The following is a 25,826-nucleotide window of genomic DNA, read 5'->3' on the forward strand; positions in this document are numbered from 1 at the left end:
AGCCGATTGTCAATCCTGGAAGTGACAATGTGGCCATATGGGGTGCACCAACATCTCCCCAAGAGGAGAAAGGACTAGGATTTCATCCAAGGGGAAATCCTTGGTTGGTGGACTCCATTTTTCTCAACTTAAGACCAACGTAGGAAAGGTGATGTTTATTCCGATTAAAATAAATTTTAGAGGCTTTGACACAACTTGTTTTTTCAATTTTTAAGAGTCGAGAAAAAACAAAAGATGACTCTAGTCGCCTTCGATTTTTAATGAGCCTGAAGTGACAAGTGCTCAGATGAACCTTTTCCTTTAAGGAGTCTGAAAAGGAATGAAATAGACTGCTCTAGAAATCTAGACAGAGGGATTACCAAACCAGTCGCAAAACTGCATAATACTTTTTACGGTACGACAGTCAATCTTCCTGAATGCTGTGTTCAGTGCATTGCGATTGATAGGGCAGCAGACACGGCTTCCTATGGATAAAGGATAAAGCCTATTGTGGTCTCCCAATATATACTCGATGATACGTGGGAGCACAAGTCCGTACTGGCACTTATCGTCTCAAAGTGGAGGAATCACCCAACCAGCAATGAAAACAACAGTTACCAAGCTTTACGATGCCGGAATACATCTCTAGCCTAGACTTCTTAATGTTGTGCGTTAGGTTCTAAAGCATTTTTAGATTCATTAAATTTATTTTACAGTTGATCTTGCTTAAGAAATTTTCCTTTCAGGTTCACCGCATGATGTAGATACACAATTCCTAAAATGCAAGCTAAGATGTTAAACAATCGTTTAATCTTCTTTTTGCAATGAAATTCCTAGCTACTAAGGAAAGAGAGACGATATTCTTTCAACATAGAGCAGAGAGCACACACTATATGCACTGTCCTAAATCAAACCAACAAACAGTCTAAATGCAAATGCACATGCATGTATTTGTTTTCAGCCTTCTTAATGTGTGAATGATAAAAAGAAAGCTAAGCGCAAATCTGAATTATTTTTCAAAGCGACATTACTAACAAGTTTCTTTTCAAGACAAAATGAAGACAATGACAACACTTTTCGATTTGGAATTGAAAACCTGCTTTCGACACTTGAAAAACTACTAATTCAAATCAAATACAAGAGTAATAGTGTAATCGACTATCAAGAACAATCGGATTCTCTTCTATGACTGAAAACGACACTTGCGACACTTTCAAATCAAGAAACGACAGTTCAATTACGCTACTTCTTTGTAAAAGAGAACTGAAAATGGCTCAAAATACATAAAAAATTTTACAGTTCTTTGCACAATGGAGGTGGAATAATGGCAAGGAAGGGGGTTTCAACAGAGGTATACTGACTACAGACAAAAAAACTCCTGAATAGAGCTGAAAAGAGTGAACACAGAAACCAAAATCTAAGAGCAAAAGAGGTCTTGTCTGATCAGCGCACCTGTAACACAGGGAAAGTGAGATGCAGCACACCTACTACACTCGGGAAGTGCGATGCATCCAGATTCCAAAGAAGAGACAGTGTGATGGTCCAGGGACGAGACTTCAACTGGGTTTCGGGTCACAGTTTGCAGCTCAGTTCAGGGATTTAGGCCGAGCAAGTGGTAATCAGTAAATAAATCATAGGGATAGATATAAGGAGGTTACTAGAGCCACCACAAGGGCAATTAGAGCGCTTGTAAATCGATTGTTCAATTCATAAACAAAACCCGGAGATAGACTAAAGCAGCGTTGATCTACTTTGCACTTGCATAGCAAATGCAGTTCAAAGGCTAGCTGGCTTGACTTCAGGCTCTGTCTGTAAGTTTATAAAGCAAACAAATATAGACAAACAAACAATCTATTCGCTCCCCAGCGGAGTCGCCATTTTGTTATCGGGAAATCTAGTGTCTATGCAGAGCTGCTAGTCCCACTAAGGCTGGTAGCTACCTTAGAAACAAACAAACTAAAACCACTTTCGTTTTCCTTTATGAGAAGTAGATAAGAGGGGAAAGAAGGAGACCAACCTCTATCTTGCACTTGGTTCCTTGCTTGATTCCTCTCCCTTCTGATAGATCTTTGCCACTCGCTTCCTCGTTTACCCAGCTTCAAAGAGCACCTATAGAATCAAAGCAGCATAACACTATCCAAGAACATAGATCTACTATCATAAACAATATAGGACTAGATATATATTGACCACACAAATGCATAAATCATCAATCATACAAGAATGTGGAGGAAAACTTGAATAGCTTTATTAATAATCAAGAATAGCAAAGAGGATTACAACCAATTTTTCTAACCCAACATCATCCTCTCAGCAAGAAAGCCCTTCTTCACCTCATGAAAAGCTTAGATCACCCAACACTATGATGTTACACCAAGAAACCAGCATCACTTCCTTACAAGATACAAAATTCCAGCCTCTGGATCTCTGGGATGAGGGATCCATATATAGATGTTTGCAAGGGGGGTGAGTCAGATTTTGAGATTTGATTAGTGTCCTCTCTCTGATAGTTCTTGATTCCACTTGGAGATTGATGATCTCTTACTCATCCCTGGGCGAATGCAGAGAGGCAAGTGTCACAGGAGAAGTTTCTGGAAGATTTCATGATCCTCCACCTTGCAGATTGACCCTGCCATTTGTCCACTCTCGCCCATTGCACCCCATAGAAGGGATTTTCAGTATGCATTGCACCTCCCATGTGTATTTAGGTGGGATGCAACACACTTTGACCATGGAGCAGGTGAGATGGTCTAGTTTTGACCAGTTCTGAGTAGTTTTTCATGGAGAACTTCTGGGAGAAGATGTAATCAGTTGACCTTGTTCTTTTAGAGGTTGGAACAACACTTTTAGGGACTTAAGTGACCTTGGTGTATGGACATTTATGATTGGGGTTGCAGTGCCCAAAAATGTCTATAACAGTTGGTGCCCTAGAAGTAGGAGCCTCACAAAAGACCAAGTTGGTGCTTAGCAATGGGTTGGAACCCTATATATATCGTACCTGATTTATTGTAAAGATTATATTAATAAAAACATTTATTTATATTGTTCATTTTGTGTTCTAAATATAATTGATTTAACTGGTAAAAGAAACAATTGAAAAGAAATACTGATTCACCCCCCCCCTCAGTGTTTCTAACATTGGAAGCTATCATTCATGCATTGAAGATGTGGAGACATCATCTCCTTGGAAGAAGGTTCATCTTAATGAGTGATCATAGTGGACTGAGGTACTTTTTTGACCAAACCAATATAAACATAAGTCAAGCTAGATGGTTGGCTACTCTTAGTGATTTTGACCTTGAGATTAGGTACATTAAAGGCTATGAGAATCGGGTTGCAAATTCTCTCAATAGGAGAGTGAAGTTGAATCATATTTCAGCTATGAGCTCTTATGGGATAGATTTATAGTAGCAGATCTTGTATACATGGTAGCATGATGAGAAGTACTAGTAGCTGAAGTAGATATTAAAACAACAAAGTGAAGGTGATAGGGATGAGGAGTATTACCTCACAATATATGGCTTGTTCAAATTCAAGAGCAGGATTTATGTGCTAGATAGTAGTGAGTTGAAGAAGATTATTTTGAGAGAGTTTCATGTCAAGCTATATTTAGGTCACCCAGGATATTAGAAGACTTTGAAAAATATCAAGAAGTTCTACTATTGGCTGAATTTGAAGAAAGAGGTGGTTGATCTTGTTGTAAGGTGCTTGGACTGTCAGCAAGTGAAAGTTAAATGCAACCATCCTGCTAGTCTATTGCATCCTATTTCGATCCGAGAATGGAAATGGGAGGTCATTTCCATGGAATTCATTACAGGATTTCCTAGGACATCAAGGGACTCCATCATGATTTTGGTTGATAGGTTGAGCAAGGTAGCTCACTTCATTATAATGAAGTCTATTAATTCAGCTAGTGAGGTAGCTTAGATGTTCATCAAAGAGACAATGAGGTTGCATGGGGTTCCCAAGAATATTATATCAGATAGAGATGCCAAGTTTACTTCCAGGTTTTAGAAGGAGTTGTTTGTAGGCTTAGTAACAAAGGTAGATTTTAGTATATCTTATCATCCATAGAAATATGGACATACAAAGAGGGTTAATAAGATCCTTGAGGGTATGTTGAGGATGTATGTCATGCATCAACAAAGGAAGCGAGAGGAGTACCTTCCATTGGTAGAGTTTTCTTACAATAATGGGTATCAGGAATCATTGAAGATGAGTCCATTTGGGGCTCTCTATGGGCAGAGTTGTAATAATACTATCAACTGGAGTGATCCAGTGGCCAGGGTGTTGATTGGACTATATATGTTAGTAGAGGTGAAGCAGGAGATGCAGGTCATCAAAAGGAATTTAAAGGTAGCGTAGGATAGGCATAAGAGTTATGTAGATCAACATTGAGCATTCAAGGAGTTACAGGTTGGGGAGCATGTTTACTTGCACATCAAGCCCAAGAGGAGATCCTAGAGGATTAGGTCATGTGCCAAGTTGGCACCTTGGTCTTGCAAGCCTTTTGATATCCTTGAGAGGATTAGACTAGTGGCATACATACTTGCATTTCGTCCATCAGTGAAAGTCCATGATGTTGTCCATGTTTCATTACTTGAAATATATTTACAAGATTTTGATCATGTGATTGATTTCTATATATTGCATGTGGAACCAGAGGGAGAGTTCCAGCCAAATCCATAATTCATATTGCAGTGGAAACAACTCATGCTTTGAAACCAAGAAATAGAGCAAGTTAAAGTGCAAAGGAAGCACTTTGGGCCTAATGAAGATACATGGGAGGAGGCTAATCAGATGTGGGCATTATATCCTTCTTTATTTGCTGGTTGAAGCAAATGAGTTTTCGGTGTGTATACATAAATATATCATTGTAAATACGCATCGAGTTGTCTTACAAAGCTCCAATAATAGGTATATTTGCCATTTTTACAGTAGTGTCATTGTAAATATTGCATCAAGTTGTGTTTATAAAGCTCTAATAAGCAATATGTTTTTCCCATCATAAGTTTCATAAAACACTGAGGACAATGTTCCCCCAAGGGGGAGGGGTTTGTAACAACACTGGGTTGATTTTCCATGTAAATAAATTAAACCAAGGTCATGGGACACACATTCCAAGCTGAATGGAGGAGAAAAACATTAAAGTGGGCCTCACTCGTGGTTTATTATTGGCTATGGAAATTGGCATTGGCAAAGGAAAAAGGAAATAAATGGAAATTAATTCAATAATAAAGGAAAATAGGAGAAAATGAAGATAAAGAGACAAGAACATGCATGCAAGGAAAATGAAGGAAATTGAAGGAAAGAGAAAAGGAAAAGGAGAAAAAAGGAGAGGGAGAACATTCTATGCATCTCTCAGTCACTCTTAGTTACTATTGATCACTTATTGATTACTCTTGGAGCATTATAGCATTCACTTGGGCATTGAGGCATTCTCACTTAGACTTGGAGAGAGATAACACTTGGAAAAAATCAAGAAAGCAAGAAAAGGAAATCGAGGTAGTGAAGAAGAAGGTTGGAAAAGTAGCTACAACAAGAGAACATTGCAGGTAACAGGTTGCATGTGTGATTTCCTTGCTGATATTTGAATGCATGGTACATGCATTTGGTTATTTGGTTACTTTGTTTTCATTGGCATGGGATTTTCTTGGATTGACAGTGGTTTCAACCTTGCCTTGCCATTTCCTAGATAGCCATGATGTAGTGGGTTCCCTATTTTGGTTAAGCTTTGGATGGCCGATAGATTTCAGATCCTAGTGAGGTGGTCTCAGGAAAATTCCCAAGGGTCGAGGGTGGAGATGGGAATTCTCCTGGAACTCTTGATGGATGGGTGGAGACAAGAAAATTCCTCTGGGTATGGTGAAGAAGTCAGAGGCATCCAAGCTAGTTTTGGTTTTGGTGTTGGACTGGTTTAGGTGAAATCACTATGGTGGAGGGTTGAGGTGGTTTAACCTTTGGAAGCCTTGGTTAGTTTTGTTTTTGTTTATCCCATGTGATCCCACATTCATGCTTGGAATATGGCACAAGGGTGATTGGATGAAAGAGATATTTGGTTCAACCCAATCTATGGTCAGGTGGTATGTGGAAGTCCCTGACTTGGTTGGATTTATGCATATGTTATTATGTGTTATTTCTTATTGAGATCAATGAGAACATGTATTGGTTATTGTGTTGATTTTATGACTGGTTTGTCATGGTTTCATTCTGGTTGAATGTTGGTTATAGGCATGGTTAAATGATGTTCTCTTGTTATGGATCTTGTTCATGATTTGATAATTTATTGTATGATTATATATACGCATAAGCTAACTAGTGTTATTGCAGCTAGCTTGAGAGGGTAGTGAGCCTTCTTGATGATTCTCTGATGAAACTAAGGAAATAATGTACATATATGCATTCATGACCTGTAGCTACCATGTTTACCATATGTTTTTCTAAATGTTTATCATGTGACTGGCATGTTTGGGCAAGATATGAGCCTAAGTATAGGTTATGCATACTTGTGATTATCTTAGACTTGATTCTGGAGAGTTTTGGGTAGTGGCTTGTAGGCTAGCCTTGAAAATGTGGCACTGATTTCAAAGTCGCAATCTCTTAATTGAGAAAAATTCATTGCAGCCACATGGAGGAAGGCATGTGCGTGTGGCTAGAGTCTTCTAGCCGCATGCACAACTTGGTATGCGTGTGACTAGGTTGTGAGGTCAGGTGAAAAGATAGTTCTAGATCAAGGTAACATCATCAGTGGATGTTGTATGACATCTGGGTGGTTTGGTGTCCCTAGGAAGATACAGTAAGTTTCAAGGTGGTAGACCCCACTTCCATTACTGGAACTTGGTTGTTGGGTCATGCATAGTAACTCTTGACTCATGTTTACCCTCGAGAGCTTGTAAAAGCATGTAAATGTGGGGTGGGGTGTTACATGGTGATAAGAAGGGTGGTGGTGAATCCAAAGGTGATGGTGAAGACAAGTAGAGCGAAGGCAAGAAAAACAAGTCCTTATTCCTATATATGTTTTTGAATACAACATTTATCCTTTTTAACTCTTCAATGTTGAAAACCAAAATTCCTTTTCTATAATGTAACTCCCTTAGACTACTATTAGCATATGTGTGTTATGGACAGGGTTGAATCCTTTGGAAACTAAAAGGTTGTGATTTGAGGATATGAATGTCTTATTAAGCCCACCAAAATAAAAATAAACTAAGAGAGGAATACAAAGTAAAGAGCATGTAAGTAAAAAATAAAAATAAAAATTTAAATTTAGTATTTTATTAATGACTACTTAAATTCATTTAATTGCTCAAATATGTATTGAGTTTTTATTCATTTATTTGCTCAAATATGTATTGAGTTTTTATTCATTTATTTGCTCAAATATGTATTGAGTTTTTTTTTTTTTGTGTTGTCATAAAGAAACCGACTTCAAAAATGCAAACACATTTTCTCATATAAGAACTACAATACACTTTATTTAAAATAAAAATAAAAAATAAATGGCAAACACCCTCTCAAAAATTACCTCAATAAAAAATTGCATATGGTTGTGACATTTAAACCCTCTGAACTGATGGTTTTTTAACTATATTTGAGTGATTGAAACTACATATATAAAATAGTATTATATATGATGATGACATCATGTAGTTTATCAACCACCAATTAAATCTATTCTTTGTGCTCATAATTTTTTTCATGAAAATGCCTTCAATGACGAAAACCTAGATGTCTTCTCTATAATCTAAATTTATTAGAGTACTATTAACCCGTGTTCTCGATAGACCTAAATCCGTTAGGAACTAAAAGATTGTGATTTGAGGATGTGAAGGTTTTATGAAGTCCACCAAATTCAAATAAAGTTAGAGAGGAATACAAGAGTAGAGAGCATGTAATTGACAGATAAGAATAAAATATAATATTTTAAGAATGACTACTTCAATCATTTAGTTGCTCAAATATGTATTGAGTTTTTTCAGTGTCACATAAGGAAACTAAAATTCAAAAATACGAATACATTTTTTCACGTAAGAACTCTAATACATTTTCTTTAAAATAGAAATAAATAATTAAATGCCAAAGAACATTCTCAAAATGAAGTGGAAAATTATATATATATATATATATATATATAATTAAAAAGATGAATTGACAGATGATGTTGATTACAAATGGGGTTCTTGGCTTATATAATGCCATGGACATCTTTTGGGGAAAGGGCATGATTTTATGATCGTGCCCTTTTGTCTAATTTAACTAAAAATTAAATAATAAACCTAATCTAACTAATTTTTACATAACATTGCCTTCCTCTCGAAAGAATGCTTTGTCCTCAAAGCATACGTAACGACGGATGTTGTTGAAAAAATGCTTCATTCTCCCAAGAAGCTTCTTCTTCGGGTAAGTCCTTCCACTTGATTAGATATTCCTTGATAGTACGATATCGAAGCTTTCTTTCTCTAGTAGACAAAATACCTTCTGGTTCTAAAATGACTCTTCCCTCATCATCTAGGGATGGAAGTGTTGTTTGCGCTGTTTGATTGTTACCTAGTTCCCTTTTAAGGCAAGATACGTGGAAGACTTTGTGAAGACGACTTATCTCTGGAAGGCTTAAACCATACGCAACTTGGCTAATCTTTTTGTTGATCTGATAAGGTCCATAAAACTTTGGTACCAATTTGTTTTTTCCTTTCTGTTTTAAGGATAATTGTTTGTATGGTTGGAGCTTAACAAATACCCATTCTCCAACTTCAAACTCTTTTTCGGTTCTGTTACGATATGCTTGTTGCTTCATACGATTCCTTGCATTATTTAGCTTTTCTTTTAATATTTGGACGATTTTTTGGGTTTCTTCTAGTTGATCTTTAACAGCGGGTAGATTTGTCTGGACAATAGCTAGATCCTTCCATTTCGGGGTTTCATACCCATATAGAGCTTGAAATGGCGTCATTTTTACTGATGTATGATAAGTGGAATTATACCACCACTCAGCAAGATGTAACCATTGAGCCCATTTATTTTGTTTTTCTGTAGCGTAGCAACGTATGTAGGCTTCCAAAAATTTATTGACAACCTTTGTTTGGCCATCTGTTTAAGGGTGATAAGCGGAACTCATATTTAGGTAGGTTCCTATATGGCTGAACAATTCCTTCCAAAAATTACCCTTGAACTTGGCATCTCTATCACTCACAATGACTTTCGGAAAACCGTGTAACTTATATATATTTTTGCAAAATATTTCAGCGATTTCTTTTGCTGAGTATGACTTCTTTATTGCCATAAAGTGAGCATATTTGGTGAGTCTGTCGACTACTACGAAAATCTTGTCCTTGCCTTCAGATACTGGTAATCCTTCAATAAAGTCCATTGAGATTTCTTCCCATTTCTGATTTGGAATGTTTAAGGGGTGAAGTAATCCTGGTGTCGTAATATTTTCGCTTTTATTCCTTTGACATGTGTCACACTCTGCTACATACTTCTGAATATCACGATTCATTCCCTTCCAAAAGAAGGATTGACGTGCATTGTAGTAAGTCTTAAAGAATCCTACGTGTCCAACTGATGGTGAGTCATGTAATTCCTTGAGTATTTTAAACTTAAACTTGGAATTTGTATTTAGATAGATTCTTCCCTTATACCATAGGATATCATTCTTCCACTCAAATTTTGAGTTATTGGGAAGGTTATTGATTATTGCTGTTATTTCTGGATCCTTGGCATACTCACTTCGAATTTCGTTAAGCCACTCAGGAACAACAACTGAAATTGCAAGTAGTGTTGGTTCTTCATCTTTCCTGGATAAGGCATCTGCTACTACATTGTCTTTACCTCTTTTATGTAGTATTTCTAAGTCAAAAGCGGCAATTTTTTCAATCCATTTTTTTTGTTCTTCGGAAAGTGTTTTTTGTTGAAGGAGATGCTGGAGACTGTTATGGTCTGTTCGAATAGAAAACTTACTTCCCAAAAGATATTGCCTCCACTTAGCTAGTGTGTGCATGATAGCGAGCATTTCTTTGTTGTATGTGGATTTGAGGCGTTCTCTTTTGTTGAGCTTCCTACTTTCAAAATCTATTGGATGTCCTTGTTGCATTAATACTGCACCTATACTGAATCCAGAAGCATCACACTCAATGATAAATGGTTTAGAAAAATTTGGTGTTGCTAATACGGGAGCATTAGACATAATTTCTTTTAATTTTTCAAAACACCTTCCTGCTTTCCCATAGAAACAAATTCTTCTTTAAAAGATTTGCTAGAGGTGCAGTTATATGTTCATAGTTTTTAATAAACCTTCGGTAATATCCAGTCAAACCTAAGAATCCTCTTAGCTCGGATATATTAATAGGTTTGGTCCATTCTTTTATAGCTTTGATTTTGTTAGGGTCCACCTTTACACCTTCATGGGATATAATGTGTCCAAGGTATTCTACTTCTTCCTTTCTGAAGGTGCATTTGTATTTTTTTTCTTAAAATTGGTGTTCTTTAAGTAGTGTAAGAACCTTGTCCAAATGTTGCAAGTGCCCCTTCCAAGTTTTACTGTAAATTAGAATATCGTCAAAGAATACCAATACAAACTTTCTAAGATGTGGGCGAAATAATTCATTCATAGTTGCTTGAAACGTCGTTGGTGCATTGGTTAATCCAAACGACATTACTTTAAATTCATAGTGACCTTCGTGTGTTCGGAATGCCGTTTTTGGTATGTCCTCTAATCTGATTCTAATTTGATAGTAGCCTGATCTTAAGTCCAATTTTGAGAAATACCTTGCGCCATGTAGCTCATCCAACATTTCGTCGATAAAGGGGATTGGAAACTTGTTTTTAATTGTTATTTTGTTTAATACCCTATAGTCAATACATAACCTGAATGACCTGGATCTTTCTTCCTTACCAACACCACTAGAGCAGCATAAGGACTTTTACTTTTCGAGATGATTCCACACTTTAAGAGGTCTTGGATTAATCTCTCGATTTCTGTTTTTTGGTGATGTGGATATCGGTATGGCTTGATGTTGACCGGGTCTGACCCTGCCTTGACTTCTATTGTATGCTCAATTTCCCTATTAGGCGGCATCTTCAGAGGTAGGTCTTGAAATACTTTTTCATGTTTCCTAATTAGATCTTGTATCTCTGGTGACTCTTCACTGGTCATATTCGCAGATAACATTTCTAACTGATGACATTGTACTACATAAGCGGGTGCTCCCTTTCGAATCATCTTCATCATCTGAGATGATGATACAATTTGATTTTCTGGTGCTTGGAATCTATGTAATTTGTACTTCTGACCTCCCCATTTGAATTTTATAAATTGTACTTGGTGGTTGGCGGCATAAGTACCTAAAGTTCGTAACCACTGAATACCTAAGACTACATCTACTCCTCCTAATGGTACTGTGAAAAACGGAGACTCTAAACTGAAGTCTTGAATCTGCAATTTAACCTTATGGCATTTCCCCACCTTTTCTATCTTCTTACCGTCAGCTACCATCACCTTCATGTTTGGTAAGGGAAATGAAAAAATATTGAGTCTCTTTGCCACGGTTGCATCCAAAAAATTGTGTGTGCTACCAGAGTCAATGAGAACCACCATGTTGTTCTTCTTTATGTGTCCTTTTAACTTTAAAGTCTGAGGTTGTGATATACCTGTCATAGCTAATAATGATACTTGTGGAATACTTTCGTCATCTAATTCTGGTGAGAATTCTGGGGCATATTCTGTTTCTTCAATGTCAGAATCTTCACTGTTTGAATCATTGGTTGCTTCAAAATTATATAGGTTCTTTGGTTCTTTTCCTTTAGAACACCTATGTTTAGGGTCCCACTTCTCACCACAACGCTTGCATTTACCCTCCTTTATCCTTTGTGTTTCCACATTAGGTTTCTATTCGGTTTGTCGTATCGTGAAGACTTTTGATTTCGTCAGCTTGCTCCCCAAGCTTGATCTGGAATTCATTTAATTTTTTACTGACTTTGTCGTGTTTGTTATTTATCTTATGCTCCGAATCCAACAATATTTTTTGAAAATCCGCCATGGTCATTGTCGACATTGAGCGGGTTTGCGGGGGTGTGTATTTATCTGCCAGCTTATATATATATATATATATATATATATATATATATATATATATATGTTTTGTTTTGTTGATAAATAATTAAATTAAATTAATTAATTTAATTATTTGACATAAGTTTTTTTGGATAAATTTAATTAATTAAATAAACTTTATATATATATATATAACTTTTAATTAATTAAATTATATGTATTATATATAATATATAATATAATTATATATATATGTGTGTGTGTGTGTTATATATATTATATATAAATTAGTGTTATATAACGTTATGTATATCTCACATTATAACTAATTTAAGTTTTTGCTGACCGTCACGTCCCGCAGCAATTAACTCTTCCAGCGGACAGTTTAATAGAAGATCTCGAGCGGAAATCACCGCAGAGCCACCACAATGGACACAACTTTTGACGACGGAAGAACATAATCTTTTTAACACTGTGTAATAATTTATTTAATTAACACGCAGGGACAGTTCTGAACGTCACGTTTGATCGTCGAATTTTTAGCGGATACACTGTTCAGCTCACCGCAGGTTACGCGGACCACTGCACGTCACGTTTGACCTCTTGACTGTTCAAAAAAACTCGAATTTTACCACAGATGTAACGATGGGCGGATGGACAGAGGCACGATGAGCGGATGGACAGTGGGTTCTGACAGAGGCAGCGGAACGGTGAGCAGATAACCGATGAGCAGATGCACGATGAGCGGATGCTGACGGAGGTAGGGACACGATGGCTGCAAAAAAAATGACTGGCGGAAGGTTGGAGCGCGTGGCGGATGGGTAAGACTGGACAGCGGATTGTAGTGGACAGGGGTTTTAATGTATGCGCAGGAGCAGTGTGGGGCGAGAGTGAATGCGAGGGATAAGGAAATTGATGAACAGTGAATCGGGAAGACGAGTGAACCTAGTATGATAGGCACAGTGAGCTGTGCAGCTATCTGCCGAGAAAAGAACCGCTCTGATACCAATGAAGCATAAAACCTCTGATACCAAATGAAGTGAAAAACTTTAGATATGCAGAAAATATATATATAAATATTTTATTAAAAAGATGAATTGACAGATGATGTTGATTACAAATAGGGTTCCTGGCTTATATAATGCCATGGACACCCTTTGGGGAAAGGGCATGATCTACGATCGTGCCCTTTTGTCTAATTTAACTAAAAATTAAATAATAATCCTAATTTAACTAATTTTTACATAACACAAAAGTTACATAAATATCAAAATTGCATATGGTTGTGACACTTAAACCCTCTTAATGATGGTTTGTCTTAACCATATTCAAGTGAATGCTAGCATGCATGCGTGCGCACACACACACATACCATTGTTTATGATGATAAAATTGTGCAATTTATCAACCACCATTTAAATGTATTCCTTGTGCTCATTGAATTTTTTGCGAAAATGACCTTCCGAATGATAAAAATAAGAATTTTCTTGACAAGTGGGAGGGTTTCTCTTCCATCACTCATTTTTTTCTCCAATGCAATTTGAAATGATATGAATATTTTGGCACTGTATTGATGCCAAAAGTCATCAGGTTGATGATATATCAACAACCCAATTGGAAAGATAAGCAACTAGAAATGAATTTGAAATAATCATCTCCCCATCTCCCATGGCTTTCAAAAACCAATTCATTAAAATATTAATTATCTCATGTTTAGAATACTATCCTTCTAGAAATTGAATTACTAAGGTTTGTATCTTTGCAAAACACTTAAATTATTATTTCAAACAATTTTCCTTAGTGTCATTTAATAACTCCCATTGGCCACAACAATATAGAACAAACCAAATGAAGGCTCCCTTTCTCTAAATTGGCACTACCTTTTAATATAACGATTGAAAGAATAGAACTTCAATAGTGAGGTCGAGATATTCCATTAGTAATGCCCAAAGGGGTGAGGGGGATCCGTATTTGTGTTGTCCAGGTCACACCATGTTCATCCATTTACATTTAATACCCTCAAACATTAGCATTAAATTCTTTCAAAATAACATATCTGCACACATCTTTAAAGGGGGATGATACAATTGACTCAAAGTATTTTCACATATTTACGTTGTGATACTTTGATCCATTCAAAGTCATATGCAACAATTCATGTAGAGACAATCACCATTTCTATATTACCCACAATTGGACTTGCATTCACCCATGTTGAGTCTCATTGAGAGATAGGGGTTGGGGAAACAAGGGGTTGTTGGTCAAAGGAACTCTTATCTATGTAGTCTTGTGCATATTTCAATCAATTGAAAAGGGATTAAGTCATCCACTCCACTAATGGATACTTCTGCAATTGACAAACAAAATTTTCTAGGCATGTCCCTATGTTTGGTATGGTTACAATAATCCACACAATTTAAGTAAATAAGCAATGCATAGTGAAATTTGACCTTTATTCAATCAAAAAGATCCCTAAATATTGATGTATTACTCATAATTAATTCTCAAATATTTGTTTTATCAAGAATATCTTCACTCGATGCTCAAGTTGACAAGTTCAATCCATCCAAGGTCTATTAAATCAAAGCACCTCATACAATGCTATGGGTAAGTTAAATGATAAACTAACTTTTCGGCATGGTTTTTTCACTTAGGCTTAATTGGGTACAAAAACAAAGAAAGGAATAATTTTAAGATAAATTGATCATGGTAATTAGTTTGGTCTACATGATATAGTCACATAGATATGTATGCCATAGTTGCAAAGTTTTGTGGCTTTCGTGCAACCTTTCACACCATAATTACCTTTAATCAATACAGTGTGGTTCTTCCGCACATCAATGCATCAAACACATAGAACTCAATTTTCAATCAACGATCCATCATTCAATTGACCACACACAATTCTTAACCATTCAAATTTACAAATGATCTATATTTCATGTCTATGAAAATAAACCTTTAGTTGATGTACTCTTATTGACCATACTTCAAATGAATCCACATCTTGCTATCAAATTATTGCTCATATCTATTAAAACTAAAGCATGTGACACAATGAATCATAGGAAAAATTGTTGTAGCTTCAACAAGATATGCATGCCCATAACAACTATATTCATAATGCAACTACATCAAAACACCTAGCTTCGTGGTACTCATCCACACACTACAAAAAACTAATACACTAGATAGCTCTATTGCCACATTGGAATAGGCTGAAAACAATAGAAGTGAAGAATAGAGATTCTAAGAGCAACATTAGTGTTAATAAACATCATTATCACTAGAGTATAATGAGCATATCTCCATAGAAATGATGGGATAAACTAATATAAGAGATCATCTATATAAGTTTGGGTATACATCTAAAACCCTCAATTTCTTGGATCACATCCCATAATGATCTAGATCTTGTGGGGGTGGGGGGGGGAGGGGTGTTCAAGATATGAGAAATTGGAATGTTGAGAGTAAAAGAAAACACATAAAGAAATTATTTATTAAAATAATAAGAAATAGCTATAGCTACAGCAGTGGAAAAAAATATGTCATTTTACAGAGTAAGGCCCATTATTTATAGCTCTCTTGAGTTACAATACCATGGGTAGATACCAGGAGTAAATTCCATGGGTGGATGCCACTTCCTATTCAGATCACTCCTCCCCCCTTAGAAAGAAATGGTCTCCATTGTATCCAAATCCCTCTTGGCATTTGTTGAATATGATCCAATAAAGGTAAGGGTTTTGTATGGTTGACCCATAACCATGGGTTTGTGGATGACCCAAAACCAAGATATGTTGAAGACAAGGGTTTTTGTGGTTGACCCATAATTCTAGGTTTGTAGATGATCCATAACCATGATGAATAAATTTCTAAGGATAGATATACCCTATGATTCTTGTGATCCAATTGTAATACTAATGGTGTGTGACCTAGCAAATGGACTTTAATGGCAAGGGTTTTATTTGATTAACCCATAACCGTGGGTTTATGGATGACCCATAAACATGATGAAACAATATTTGAGGATAAATATACGTTGTAATGCTTGTGGGCCAACTAAGATGCTAACAGTGTGTGGGCTAGCAAATGGACTTCAAGATAATTCACTTACCGGAGTTCTTGGTGGAAATATGGTGGCTTATCTTTGTAAATTATCAATATCTAATGAGATGTTGTCAAAGCTTCCTCCAAGCACTCAAGTTTCACATTTTTGCTTCCTATTTCAATTCTCTTGGATTGATCCCACCTAATAGGCCATCCATATTCAGTGCCAAGCTCCCCAATTAGTAGTAGCATAATTTATACATAAGATAGTTCAAAATTTAAGAAGTTGCCCCTTTGTCAACACGGTACAATCCATTAACAAGATAATTAGAATCCTTTTGTTTTTGTGATAAGGAAACATATATTTTAGGTCATTTAGCAATATCAAGGTTCAAATTTTTTACATGGGCAAGGACATCCATGTTAGATAATGTATACTTAAGAGGCACACCATCACCCATCCCACAGTTGGTTTGTGGAGGGGCAATATCAAACTTGTATTCTTTTTTGGGAGATTTCGGTGGGGTACATGTTCCTTCTTGTTATTCCTCCTTTGACGAACTTTTTTTTGAATTCCTTGCAAAAACTATAACTAATTGGTACCCTTTAACAATCTTTGTCTAAATACTCTTCAAATCATAGTATGCACGAACATTCTCATCCAGTGCATAAACTATAATGCTTCCTATATCTATGACCAACCATTTTCCTCCCTAACGACCTTCGATGCTGGGTAAAATCATTCTATCAACATATTTTTGTTTTTGCTTCACCTTCTTAGGTAGGGCTTATGCAATATTTCAAACATGCCAGTTTGATCTACCAATGACAAACACCATGTAATCGGTCCATTCACATTGTTTATGAACATTGATCCTCTTAACATATTTTCCCTTCACGTTCATTAGTACCTTATCCACTTCCACTATGTTCAAAAGTTTTATATACTTTAACATTTTATGCTCAGTTTCCACCTGTGGAATTTCATCTTCAAAGTCATCTCCATATTCTGTCTGCTCAACATTGAGTGTGGAAGAAGTTTCTTCAGCAGTGGTTCGTTTTATGTTTTCAACACAAAACTTGGATTCATATTTTACTCGAAGGAGAAAATCCTAGCGCGAGAATCGGTGAGGGTATTGAAGAGGTACTTATGTAATTATAATATAACTAAAAATAGAATTTAAGAATATGAATGCTCACATTTTTACAACGCTTGAGTAATTGGGGCTGAAGCTGCTTGGATGATGAGACCAGTGAAAGAAACCATGCTACCGATAATTCTTGATCGCTCTACAATATGTTCGTTATCAAAGTAACTTGAGGGTGCTAATGCCACATTGTTGTGGATGCTTATGTTGCTTTGCATGAAAACAATGCCATCGATCCTACTGGTGGCCTCAAGTGATGAAGCGTAGTCCAAATTTATGTAGGGATCCCGAGTAGCATGATTTTCTCAGGTATGCAAGCGTCTCCCTATAGACTATTCCGTAATTGTGGCTTTGTTAGGTGAAGTTTTGAGTCGTTTGGAGGCCACAACATTGAGGCTCGACCTTGTGCAGTTGAGCATGCAAGAAACATCGTCAGGAACACCGTCAAACTGACCCTGGTCCTAGAAGAGCTTTATATTGCTGCAAAAAATGCCACGCTCTGTGACATGGATTTTCTTTAGGCAAAGATGGTGGAAAAGTTAGATTATCTTGCATTTGCTACACCAAATTCTGAGATCTGGTGCCCACCACTGATGGATCTCATGCACTCTGACTGCAAGCCTCATGGACGAAATGAGATGCAGCACCTTTGAATCAATTCTAAAAATAGACACAACAAAATCATTGATTGAATGATAGGTCACAAAACCCGTAATGCTTTCGACGCCAATTTTCTTCATCACCTGGTGGTTATTGAAATACCAGACATAACCCGAATAGACATCTTCCACTAGATTGACATAAAGGCACAGAGCCCATGGACATAGGGTGAAGAAGGAATTATGGAGGAGGAGATTTTTCACGGTGGGAACCAATTGGGATATTAATACTTAGTTTCCCGTGGAAATAATTTATGTAGTTTGCTTAACCTACAAAAAAAAATATATCAAAAGTGTGAAATATTCCATAGATACCATAGAAAATAACACAATGAGATGATAACAATGGAATTATTTTATCAAGATTTGCACAAATATTGTTCACTTGCTTCTTTGAGGGGGAAACCTCGAGTAGAGCACAACTCAATTACACAACCCAAGACAAGACTTCCCTTACTATCTTCGACAATATATAGTTTCCTAAGACCCAATACCTTAAAATATTCATGGTCCCTTGCATATTGCGGGTTAACCACTTTATCTCCCATTATAACTACGATTGTGGTCCCTTTTTTATAATGCAAGTAAACACTTACAATGTTTACGTATTTATTTATCAAACTAACTAATCATGACTCCTATGGGGCTTTTTGGGCTTAAAACATTAATAAAGGGGTTAGGGTCGGACCCTAAAATGTCATCCCCCTTCAGAAGTAGCCTTTCCCTCAAGGCTAGAGTTGTGAAAATTTATAGAGAATAGTTGTTTGTTCCCCTGTCGCATCTTCTATTAAGGTGTCTTTGCAGTAGATGAGGACTTCCTTGATAGTGCAATCATGAAGAAGTCATTCCCATGAATCTAGGACCTATTCCAATTAGATCCAAATCGAACCTTCCTCATCCAATTTAGGAAGTATGGTCAATACCTTGCAATTGTGCCCCATGAATTTCTTGAGGCAAGAGACATGGAAGACGAGGTGGATTTTTGAAGTGGATGGGAGTGCCAGTTTGTAGGCGATAGAGCCAATACGATGAATCACCTGATAAGGCCCATAAAATTTTGGAGCTATGTTTTTGGAAGCCATTTTTTTTAGAGATGTTTGCTTATAAGGATGGAGTCGACGAAACACTTGGTCACCCTCTTGAAAAGACCTTTCTGAGCGATATTGGTCAGTTTGTTGCTTCATCTAGTTTTGTTCTTGATGGTGATTATCCTTCAAAAGAGAAAGAAAAACAACTTAGTTTTGAAGCGGCTTATCAACTGCCTACACTTTGGAAGACCTTGGAAGATAAGAATTTGGCGAAGGTGGGAGTTGGCTATACACCACCTCATATGGTTTCATCTTGGTCGCTTCACAATAATTAGTATTATACCACCATTCTTCTAAAGGTGACCACTACACCCATTGATGTTGTCTATCTGAAACAAAGCACAACAGGTAGGTCTCCAAATGTTTGTTTACTGGTTTAGTTTGAACATCTGTCTAGGGGTGATACGTTGTACTCAGTTGGAGTTGCGTGCCATGTAGATTGAACAACTCTTGCCAAAAATTGCTAATGAAGGTGGGATCGGGATCATACACAATAGAAGTAGGCATGTCATGTAGTTTGAAAATTGGATCCATGAAATCTTGAGCCACCAAAGCAGGAGTGAATTGGTGTAGTAAGGCACAAAAATGAGCGTATTTTCAGAGTCGATCCACTACCACCATGATGACTAACTTGTTACCTGATTTAGGGAGACCTATAATGAAATCCATGGAGACATATTTCCATATAGAAGCAGGTAGCGACAAGGGTTGTAACATTCTCAGTTTCTTCACTATTCCCCCCTTGTTGTGCTAGAAGACATCACATTCAACTACAAATGTAAAAATGTCATATTTCATCCCTTCCCAAAAGAAGGAGCATCATGCTCGAATGATAAGTCTTTTGAAAGCTCAAATTTCCTGTGATGGGTGAGGAGTGTAGATTTACGAGGATGTGTGGTTCAAGAGTGGAGTTAGGGGAGAGAACCACACGATCCTTATATCAGACAATATATTCTATCTAGGTGTAACTCGCTGGGGGGTTAGGATACACTTGTAACCTTTGGATTCGATGGGAAAACCATTCGGTGCGTGCCTACTCAATCCAAGATTGTATGGGAAAGGATAAGGATAAGAGGGTGTTGTCCTCCTCAAATTGTCATGACAAGGCATCAAACACAACATTGTCTCGACCCTTCTTATAGACTATCTCATAGTCATATCCCAACATTTTGGTAAGCCATTTATTTTGTTGCGGAGAGGATAAGTGCTACTCCAAAAAATACTTTAGACTATGATGGTCAGTTCGGATCTAGAAACATCGTCCAAGCAAGTATGGTCACCAAGTTTCTACTAAATATAGGATGGCCATCATTTCTTTCTCATAAGTAGAATGACCCAAATTATTGAAAACTATTTGTTGGCTTGTGAAGGAAATTGGTTGACCTTTTTGCATTAAGATTTCTCCAATGTCTGTCCCTTAAGCATCACATTCAATGACAAAGGGTTTTGTAAAATCTAGGAGGGTCAAAACCGGGGTGGAACACACAGCCTATTTGAGATCCAAGAAGGCCTGTTGAGTTGCTTATGTCTAGAGGAATGCATTTTTCATGAGAATATTCATCAAAGGTCTAGAAATGCGTCCATAATTTTAGAAAAATTTACGATAGCATCTTGTGAAGCCCAAATCCCGCAGACTTTTGAAGGTATGAAGTTGTGGCCAATATTGCATTGTTTGGATCTCTTTTGGATCCACCCATACTCCTTCACGACCCACAATGTGTCCCAAGTACTCCACCTCTTCCATTCCAAAAGAACACTTGGACAATTTGAAAAATAATTTATTATCCTTCAAAAGTTGTAATACCTAGTCAACATGTTGAAGATGTATTTCCCATGTTTTGTTGTAGATGAGTATATCATCAAAAAAATGTTGAGAAGTGTAGCAAGAAAGTCTCAATTTGACTTTGCTTGGTAAAATTGAGAAAATTTGAATTTCCACATCAGCAGACAACCTGGAGGCAATTAACTTGTGTGACATGGCTCTTGTCACTCAGTTAGGTTAGAAAATTCAAGTTAGAGGGCTTGGAGTTTAGTTAAGCATGTGTGATTGCTAAATTTTAGTAATCCAGTTCAATTATATCCAGTTGCGTTCAGTTAAATTAGTTCTAATAGTTAATGGAACTAGTGGAAAGTTAGTTGTGTAGTGGGACAATAGTCTAACTCAGTGATCATCCATTTAATTGATCAATCAACTCAAAATAGTTAGTGCATGCCAGGAAATTCAAGTTCCTCAGCTATGGTGGAGATTCCAAGACAGTGTAACAAGTAGTTGTAAAAAAGTTTGAGTGTACAGTTGTTACATGCAGTCAGATGATCAATCCTTAGTAATTGTGCAATCAATTGGAGGAACATTCCTAAAAAATAGGGGATAATTCCTCTGGATTTGTGCAAGCAAATAAGGGCTCAAACAAAGGTAGAAATTGACTAAGTTTGGGTCAGAGCTTCTCATTGAGCATAGAGATAGGTTATTCACTTGTAGGTTGTGCTCATAATAGGAAATAAATTATAATATATTCTCTATTCATTTGATTAATACAAAGAGGCTTGAGGGGTTTTTACCAGTTGGGTTCCCCTAGAAAAACAGTACGCAAGTGTGGTTTTTCTTATTTCATGTTTACAAATGTTATTATAAATTGTGAATTAAATTCCGCAGATCAATAAAGTAGAATTTTGTCTCTTGATTTTAGATTAAACTTCTTGAGCAGATTCAATTCTATCACCATATTTTCTACATGGTATTAGAGAAAGATTCACATCAGAACAAGAATTTGAAAGCTTTTCCTTAGGAGGTTCAAATTTTTAATTTCAGTGTAGCAAGATCTCTTGAGAGTTAGGAAAATGACCTTCAACGAGATGAGATTAGAGTATGCCTTGGAGGGAAACTCAAATTTCATTACATGGAAGGATCGCATGGAGGCAGTGCTTGATGACAACAAATTGTTGGAATGTGTCAAGATAAAGATTACAAAACAAGGATCAGTTGATGCCCAAAACCTAGATCAATGGAAGAAAGATGTAGCCAAGGCAAGGAGAATAATCTTGGAGGGAGTGCAAGACCATATTGTTTCAAATATCCATAGGAAAGAAACTCTTTTCGCAATGTGGAAGCCAATGATATAGCTATTCAAGAATAATAGTGACCATAGAAAACTGGGCCTCAAATACAGACTTTGAAACATCAAGATGCAGAAGAATGACATTATTCTGTAGTATCTCACCAAATTTACACAAGTTCGGGATGAGCTTGGAAGGGTTGGTGTGGATATTGCAGATGATGACCTGGTGAGCCTAGCTCTTCTAGGCCTTCTCAAAAGCTGACATAACTACCAGGACTCGATGAACGGGAGGGAGAAACTACTGAATTGGGAATGCTTGTGATCCAATTTGGTACAAAAAGAGATCATGCATAATACCAGAGATGAAACCTCATCCAAGGGAGAGGATGAAGAAAATTTTACATTGGTTAGAAAGGGGAAGAAGGGAAAATAGAAGAAATCTCAAACCAAACCAGAATCCAACCAAGGGGAAAAGAATAAAGACTTGTCCCAAATAAAATGCTTCAATTGTTATGAATTCAGGCATTATGCTACAAAGTGTCCACACAAAAGGTCTAGAAAGAAGAACTCAGGAGGAGCAATAGGTGAAGCTTTGGCTTCATAGTTTGAGCTTGAATTCACTCTTATTTCATACATGGCTAGCACTATGATGGGGAGAGTGTGGTACTTGACTTAGGTGCCTTGTTCCACATGACAGGGTGTAGATATTTTTTAAGTGAGGTGGAGGAGAAATATCTCCATATGCATATTGAGATTCGGGATGGCGGAAGGTACAGTGTTACCAAGATTGGCACAGTAACCTTTAATAGGGAGTTAGGATCCCCCTTTCACGTCAAATATGTCATGTTTGTACCAGGCCTAAAGAAGAACCTTATATTTGTAGTAGTTTTGGAAGACCGTGGTTAGGATGTGATCTTCAACAAAGGGAAATAATTCCTGAGACACAACCACTGGATAGGTGAAGCAGATTGGGGTTCATGTGAAGAACCTGTATAAAATTGATGTGGAAGATTGTGTTGCATTAAGCAGTGAGGCGAAGAAAGTGCAGAGTCATGATGTTGGTGAACTCTAGCACTAGATATTGGGCCATTTGCATCATGGCATCTTGAAAATTATGCAGCAAATAACCACTAGTCTCCCTAAAGGAGCACTTGAGAGGCAGGATGTCTAAAAAGGTTGTACCTTGGGGAAGTATATAAAACCCACATTCGATGATCGAGACAAAAAATCACATGCAGTCTTGGAAAGAGTCCACTCTCATGTTTGTGGACCTTTCTCGAGAACCTCCATTGCCAGACATAAATATTTTGTTATTTTTATTGATGATTTTTCAAGGAAGTGTTGGATATTCTTCATGAGGAAGAAGGATGAGACATGCTCAAAGTTTGTAGAATTCAAGGCACTAGTTGATAAAGAGACCGAGAAGAAGGTGAAGGCTCTCATGAATGACAATGGAGGTGAGTATGTTTCGAATAACTTAAAGGATTTATGTGCCAAAGAAGGCATTCGAAGAGAGTTGACGACACCCCACAACCCACAACTGAATGGGGTAGATGAGAGAAAGAACCATAACATTGTGGGAACTACGAGAGATATGCTACATGACCAAGGCCTACTACTGCATTTGTGGCAGAGGCATGTAACACAATAATATACTTGCAGAACCAGAGTCCTCATCAGATTCTTGGTATGATTACACCAGAGGAGGCTTTCTTGGGGAGAAATTTGGATGTGTCTCACTTTAGAATATTTGGAGCCTCTGTTTAATTCCATGTCTCTAAAGATTCGAGGAAGAATCTTGAGCCAACAATAGTGTTGGGAGTTTTTGTGGCTTACATTGAAACTCCACATAATTACCGTGTGTACTTACCTTCCCTCAGAATGACAGTTGTGTGAAGGGATGTAAAGTTTGATGAGGAGAAAGCGATGTGGTGCTCTCTTGAGAGGGAGCTTTAGATCCCACTAGAAGAGGAGCTTTTAGCTCCAAAGGAGGAGCCTCAGGAAGTTGTGGAGAAACCACAAATGGAGGAACAAAGAGGAGGCAGAGTGGAGACATCCACTAAAGAAAAAACATCTGGAAAAGGTAGAACAATAACCAGGGAAGCTGATAGATTAGTGCAGGATATGAGAGAGAATGTGGGAGCTCCTTCAAATTTGCATAGGCAAAGGAGGTCACTTAAGAGGTACACTAGCTACATGGATCTAATGACTGAGATTGTAGAGACTGATCCATCCTATTTTGAGGAAGTAGTAGAGCAACCTATTTCATTTGATGCAATGGTGGAAGAATGGTGAATCCATCATGAATAACAATGTTTGGGAAGTCGTCCCAAGACTAACAAATAAATTATTTGTGGGTTCGAGATGGATCTTCAAGGTTAAGCATGTAGTAGAAATAAGCATAGATAAGTATAAGGTCAAATTTTTGGCCAAATGATTCTCTCAAGTTAAGGGAACTGACTATGAGGAAACCTTTTCTCATGTAGCAAGGTATTCATCCATTTGATCAATTCTTTCATTGGCTACACAGATGGGGTGTAAGATCCATCAGATGGATATAAAAATAACATTTATCAATGGTGTTATTGAGGAGGAAGTATACATAGAGCAACTAGAATGTTTTGAGACATTTTATCAGGAGTCTCATGTGTGTAGACTCAAGCGAGCACTATGCGGTCTCAAACAGGCACCCCGAGCATGGTACACCAGGATCGACAATTATCTCACTGGTTTGGGCTTCACTAAAAGTGAAGTGGATGCAAACCTCTGTCATATTTTGGTAGAAGGTCGATTGTTTATCACTATTTATATGTTGATGATTTAATATTAACAAGTGATGAGTAACTTATCAACTCTTGCAAGGAGGATTTTGCAAGCGAATTTGACATGAAGGACATGGGTCTCATGCACTACTTCCTTGGGCTAGAAGCATGGCAAGGTGATGGGGATTTTTTTGTGTCTCAAAGCAAGTATGACAATGAGATACTGCAAAGATTTTGCATGAAGCGTTGTAAGCCCATGGAGACACCTCTAACGACCAACTGGAGAAAGGAGAATGCCACTTCAGGTGAAGAGGTTAATGCTACCATTTATTGACAACTAGTGGGTTCACTGATGTATATTGTGAACAAAGTACCATATATGTGTTATGCAGTCAACTAGATGATCCAATCTATGGTTAGGCCGACAAAATTATATTCGAAGACAAAAAAGCATGTTTTACGGTACTATAAGAGGCACTACCTGATATGGATTGCAGTATAGACAGACATAGTGAGTGGAGTTGTGTGGCTTCACAAATGTAGATTAGTCAGGGAGTCCATTTAACCGAAAGATTACATCAGGTGGAATTTTCATTGTTGGGTCTGCAACGGTTTACTGATATAGAAGGAAGTAGAGATATGTGGTGCTCAGCTTGGCAGAAGAAAATTACATGGCTGCAAGTCAGGCAACATGTGAGGCGATCTGGATTAGAAAGATACTTCTGGGACTGTTTGGTTAGATGATGGATCCAACTGTGAAATATTGTGATAATCATAGTTTCACTGAGCTCTCTGAGAATCCAGTATTTCATGATCGATCCAAGCATATAGATATTTGGTATCATCATTTACAGGACTGTGTGTAGAAGCGAATAGTGTTGCTACAATACATTCTAACAGAGGAATAAGATGATGAAATCCTAACAAAGGCCTTGTCAAGAGGGAAGTTTGAATTCCACAGGTGCAAGATAGGGGTGGTTGATAATCTCTTTCTTGCTAAGAGGGAGTGTTGAGAAGTGTAGTAAGAAAGTCTCAATT

General features: G+C 37.2%; 1 pseudogene; it reads right to left on the bottom strand.

Moving 5' to 3' along the window:
• Positions 1-16,475: 16,475 nt before the first annotated feature.
• Positions 16,476-17,342, bottom strand: LOC149226666 (uncharacterized; annotated as a pseudogene).
• Between the last annotated feature and the right edge of the window lie 8,484 nt (positions 17,343-25,826).

Source organism: Pinus tabuliformis, chromosome J (assembly GCF_031772625.1).
Source record: "Pinus tabuliformis cultivar Carrire ecotype Pingquan chromosome J, CPIR1, whole genome shotgun sequence".
Taxonomy (NCBI): Eukaryota; Viridiplantae; Streptophyta; class Pinopsida; order Pinales; family Pinaceae; genus Pinus; species Pinus tabuliformis.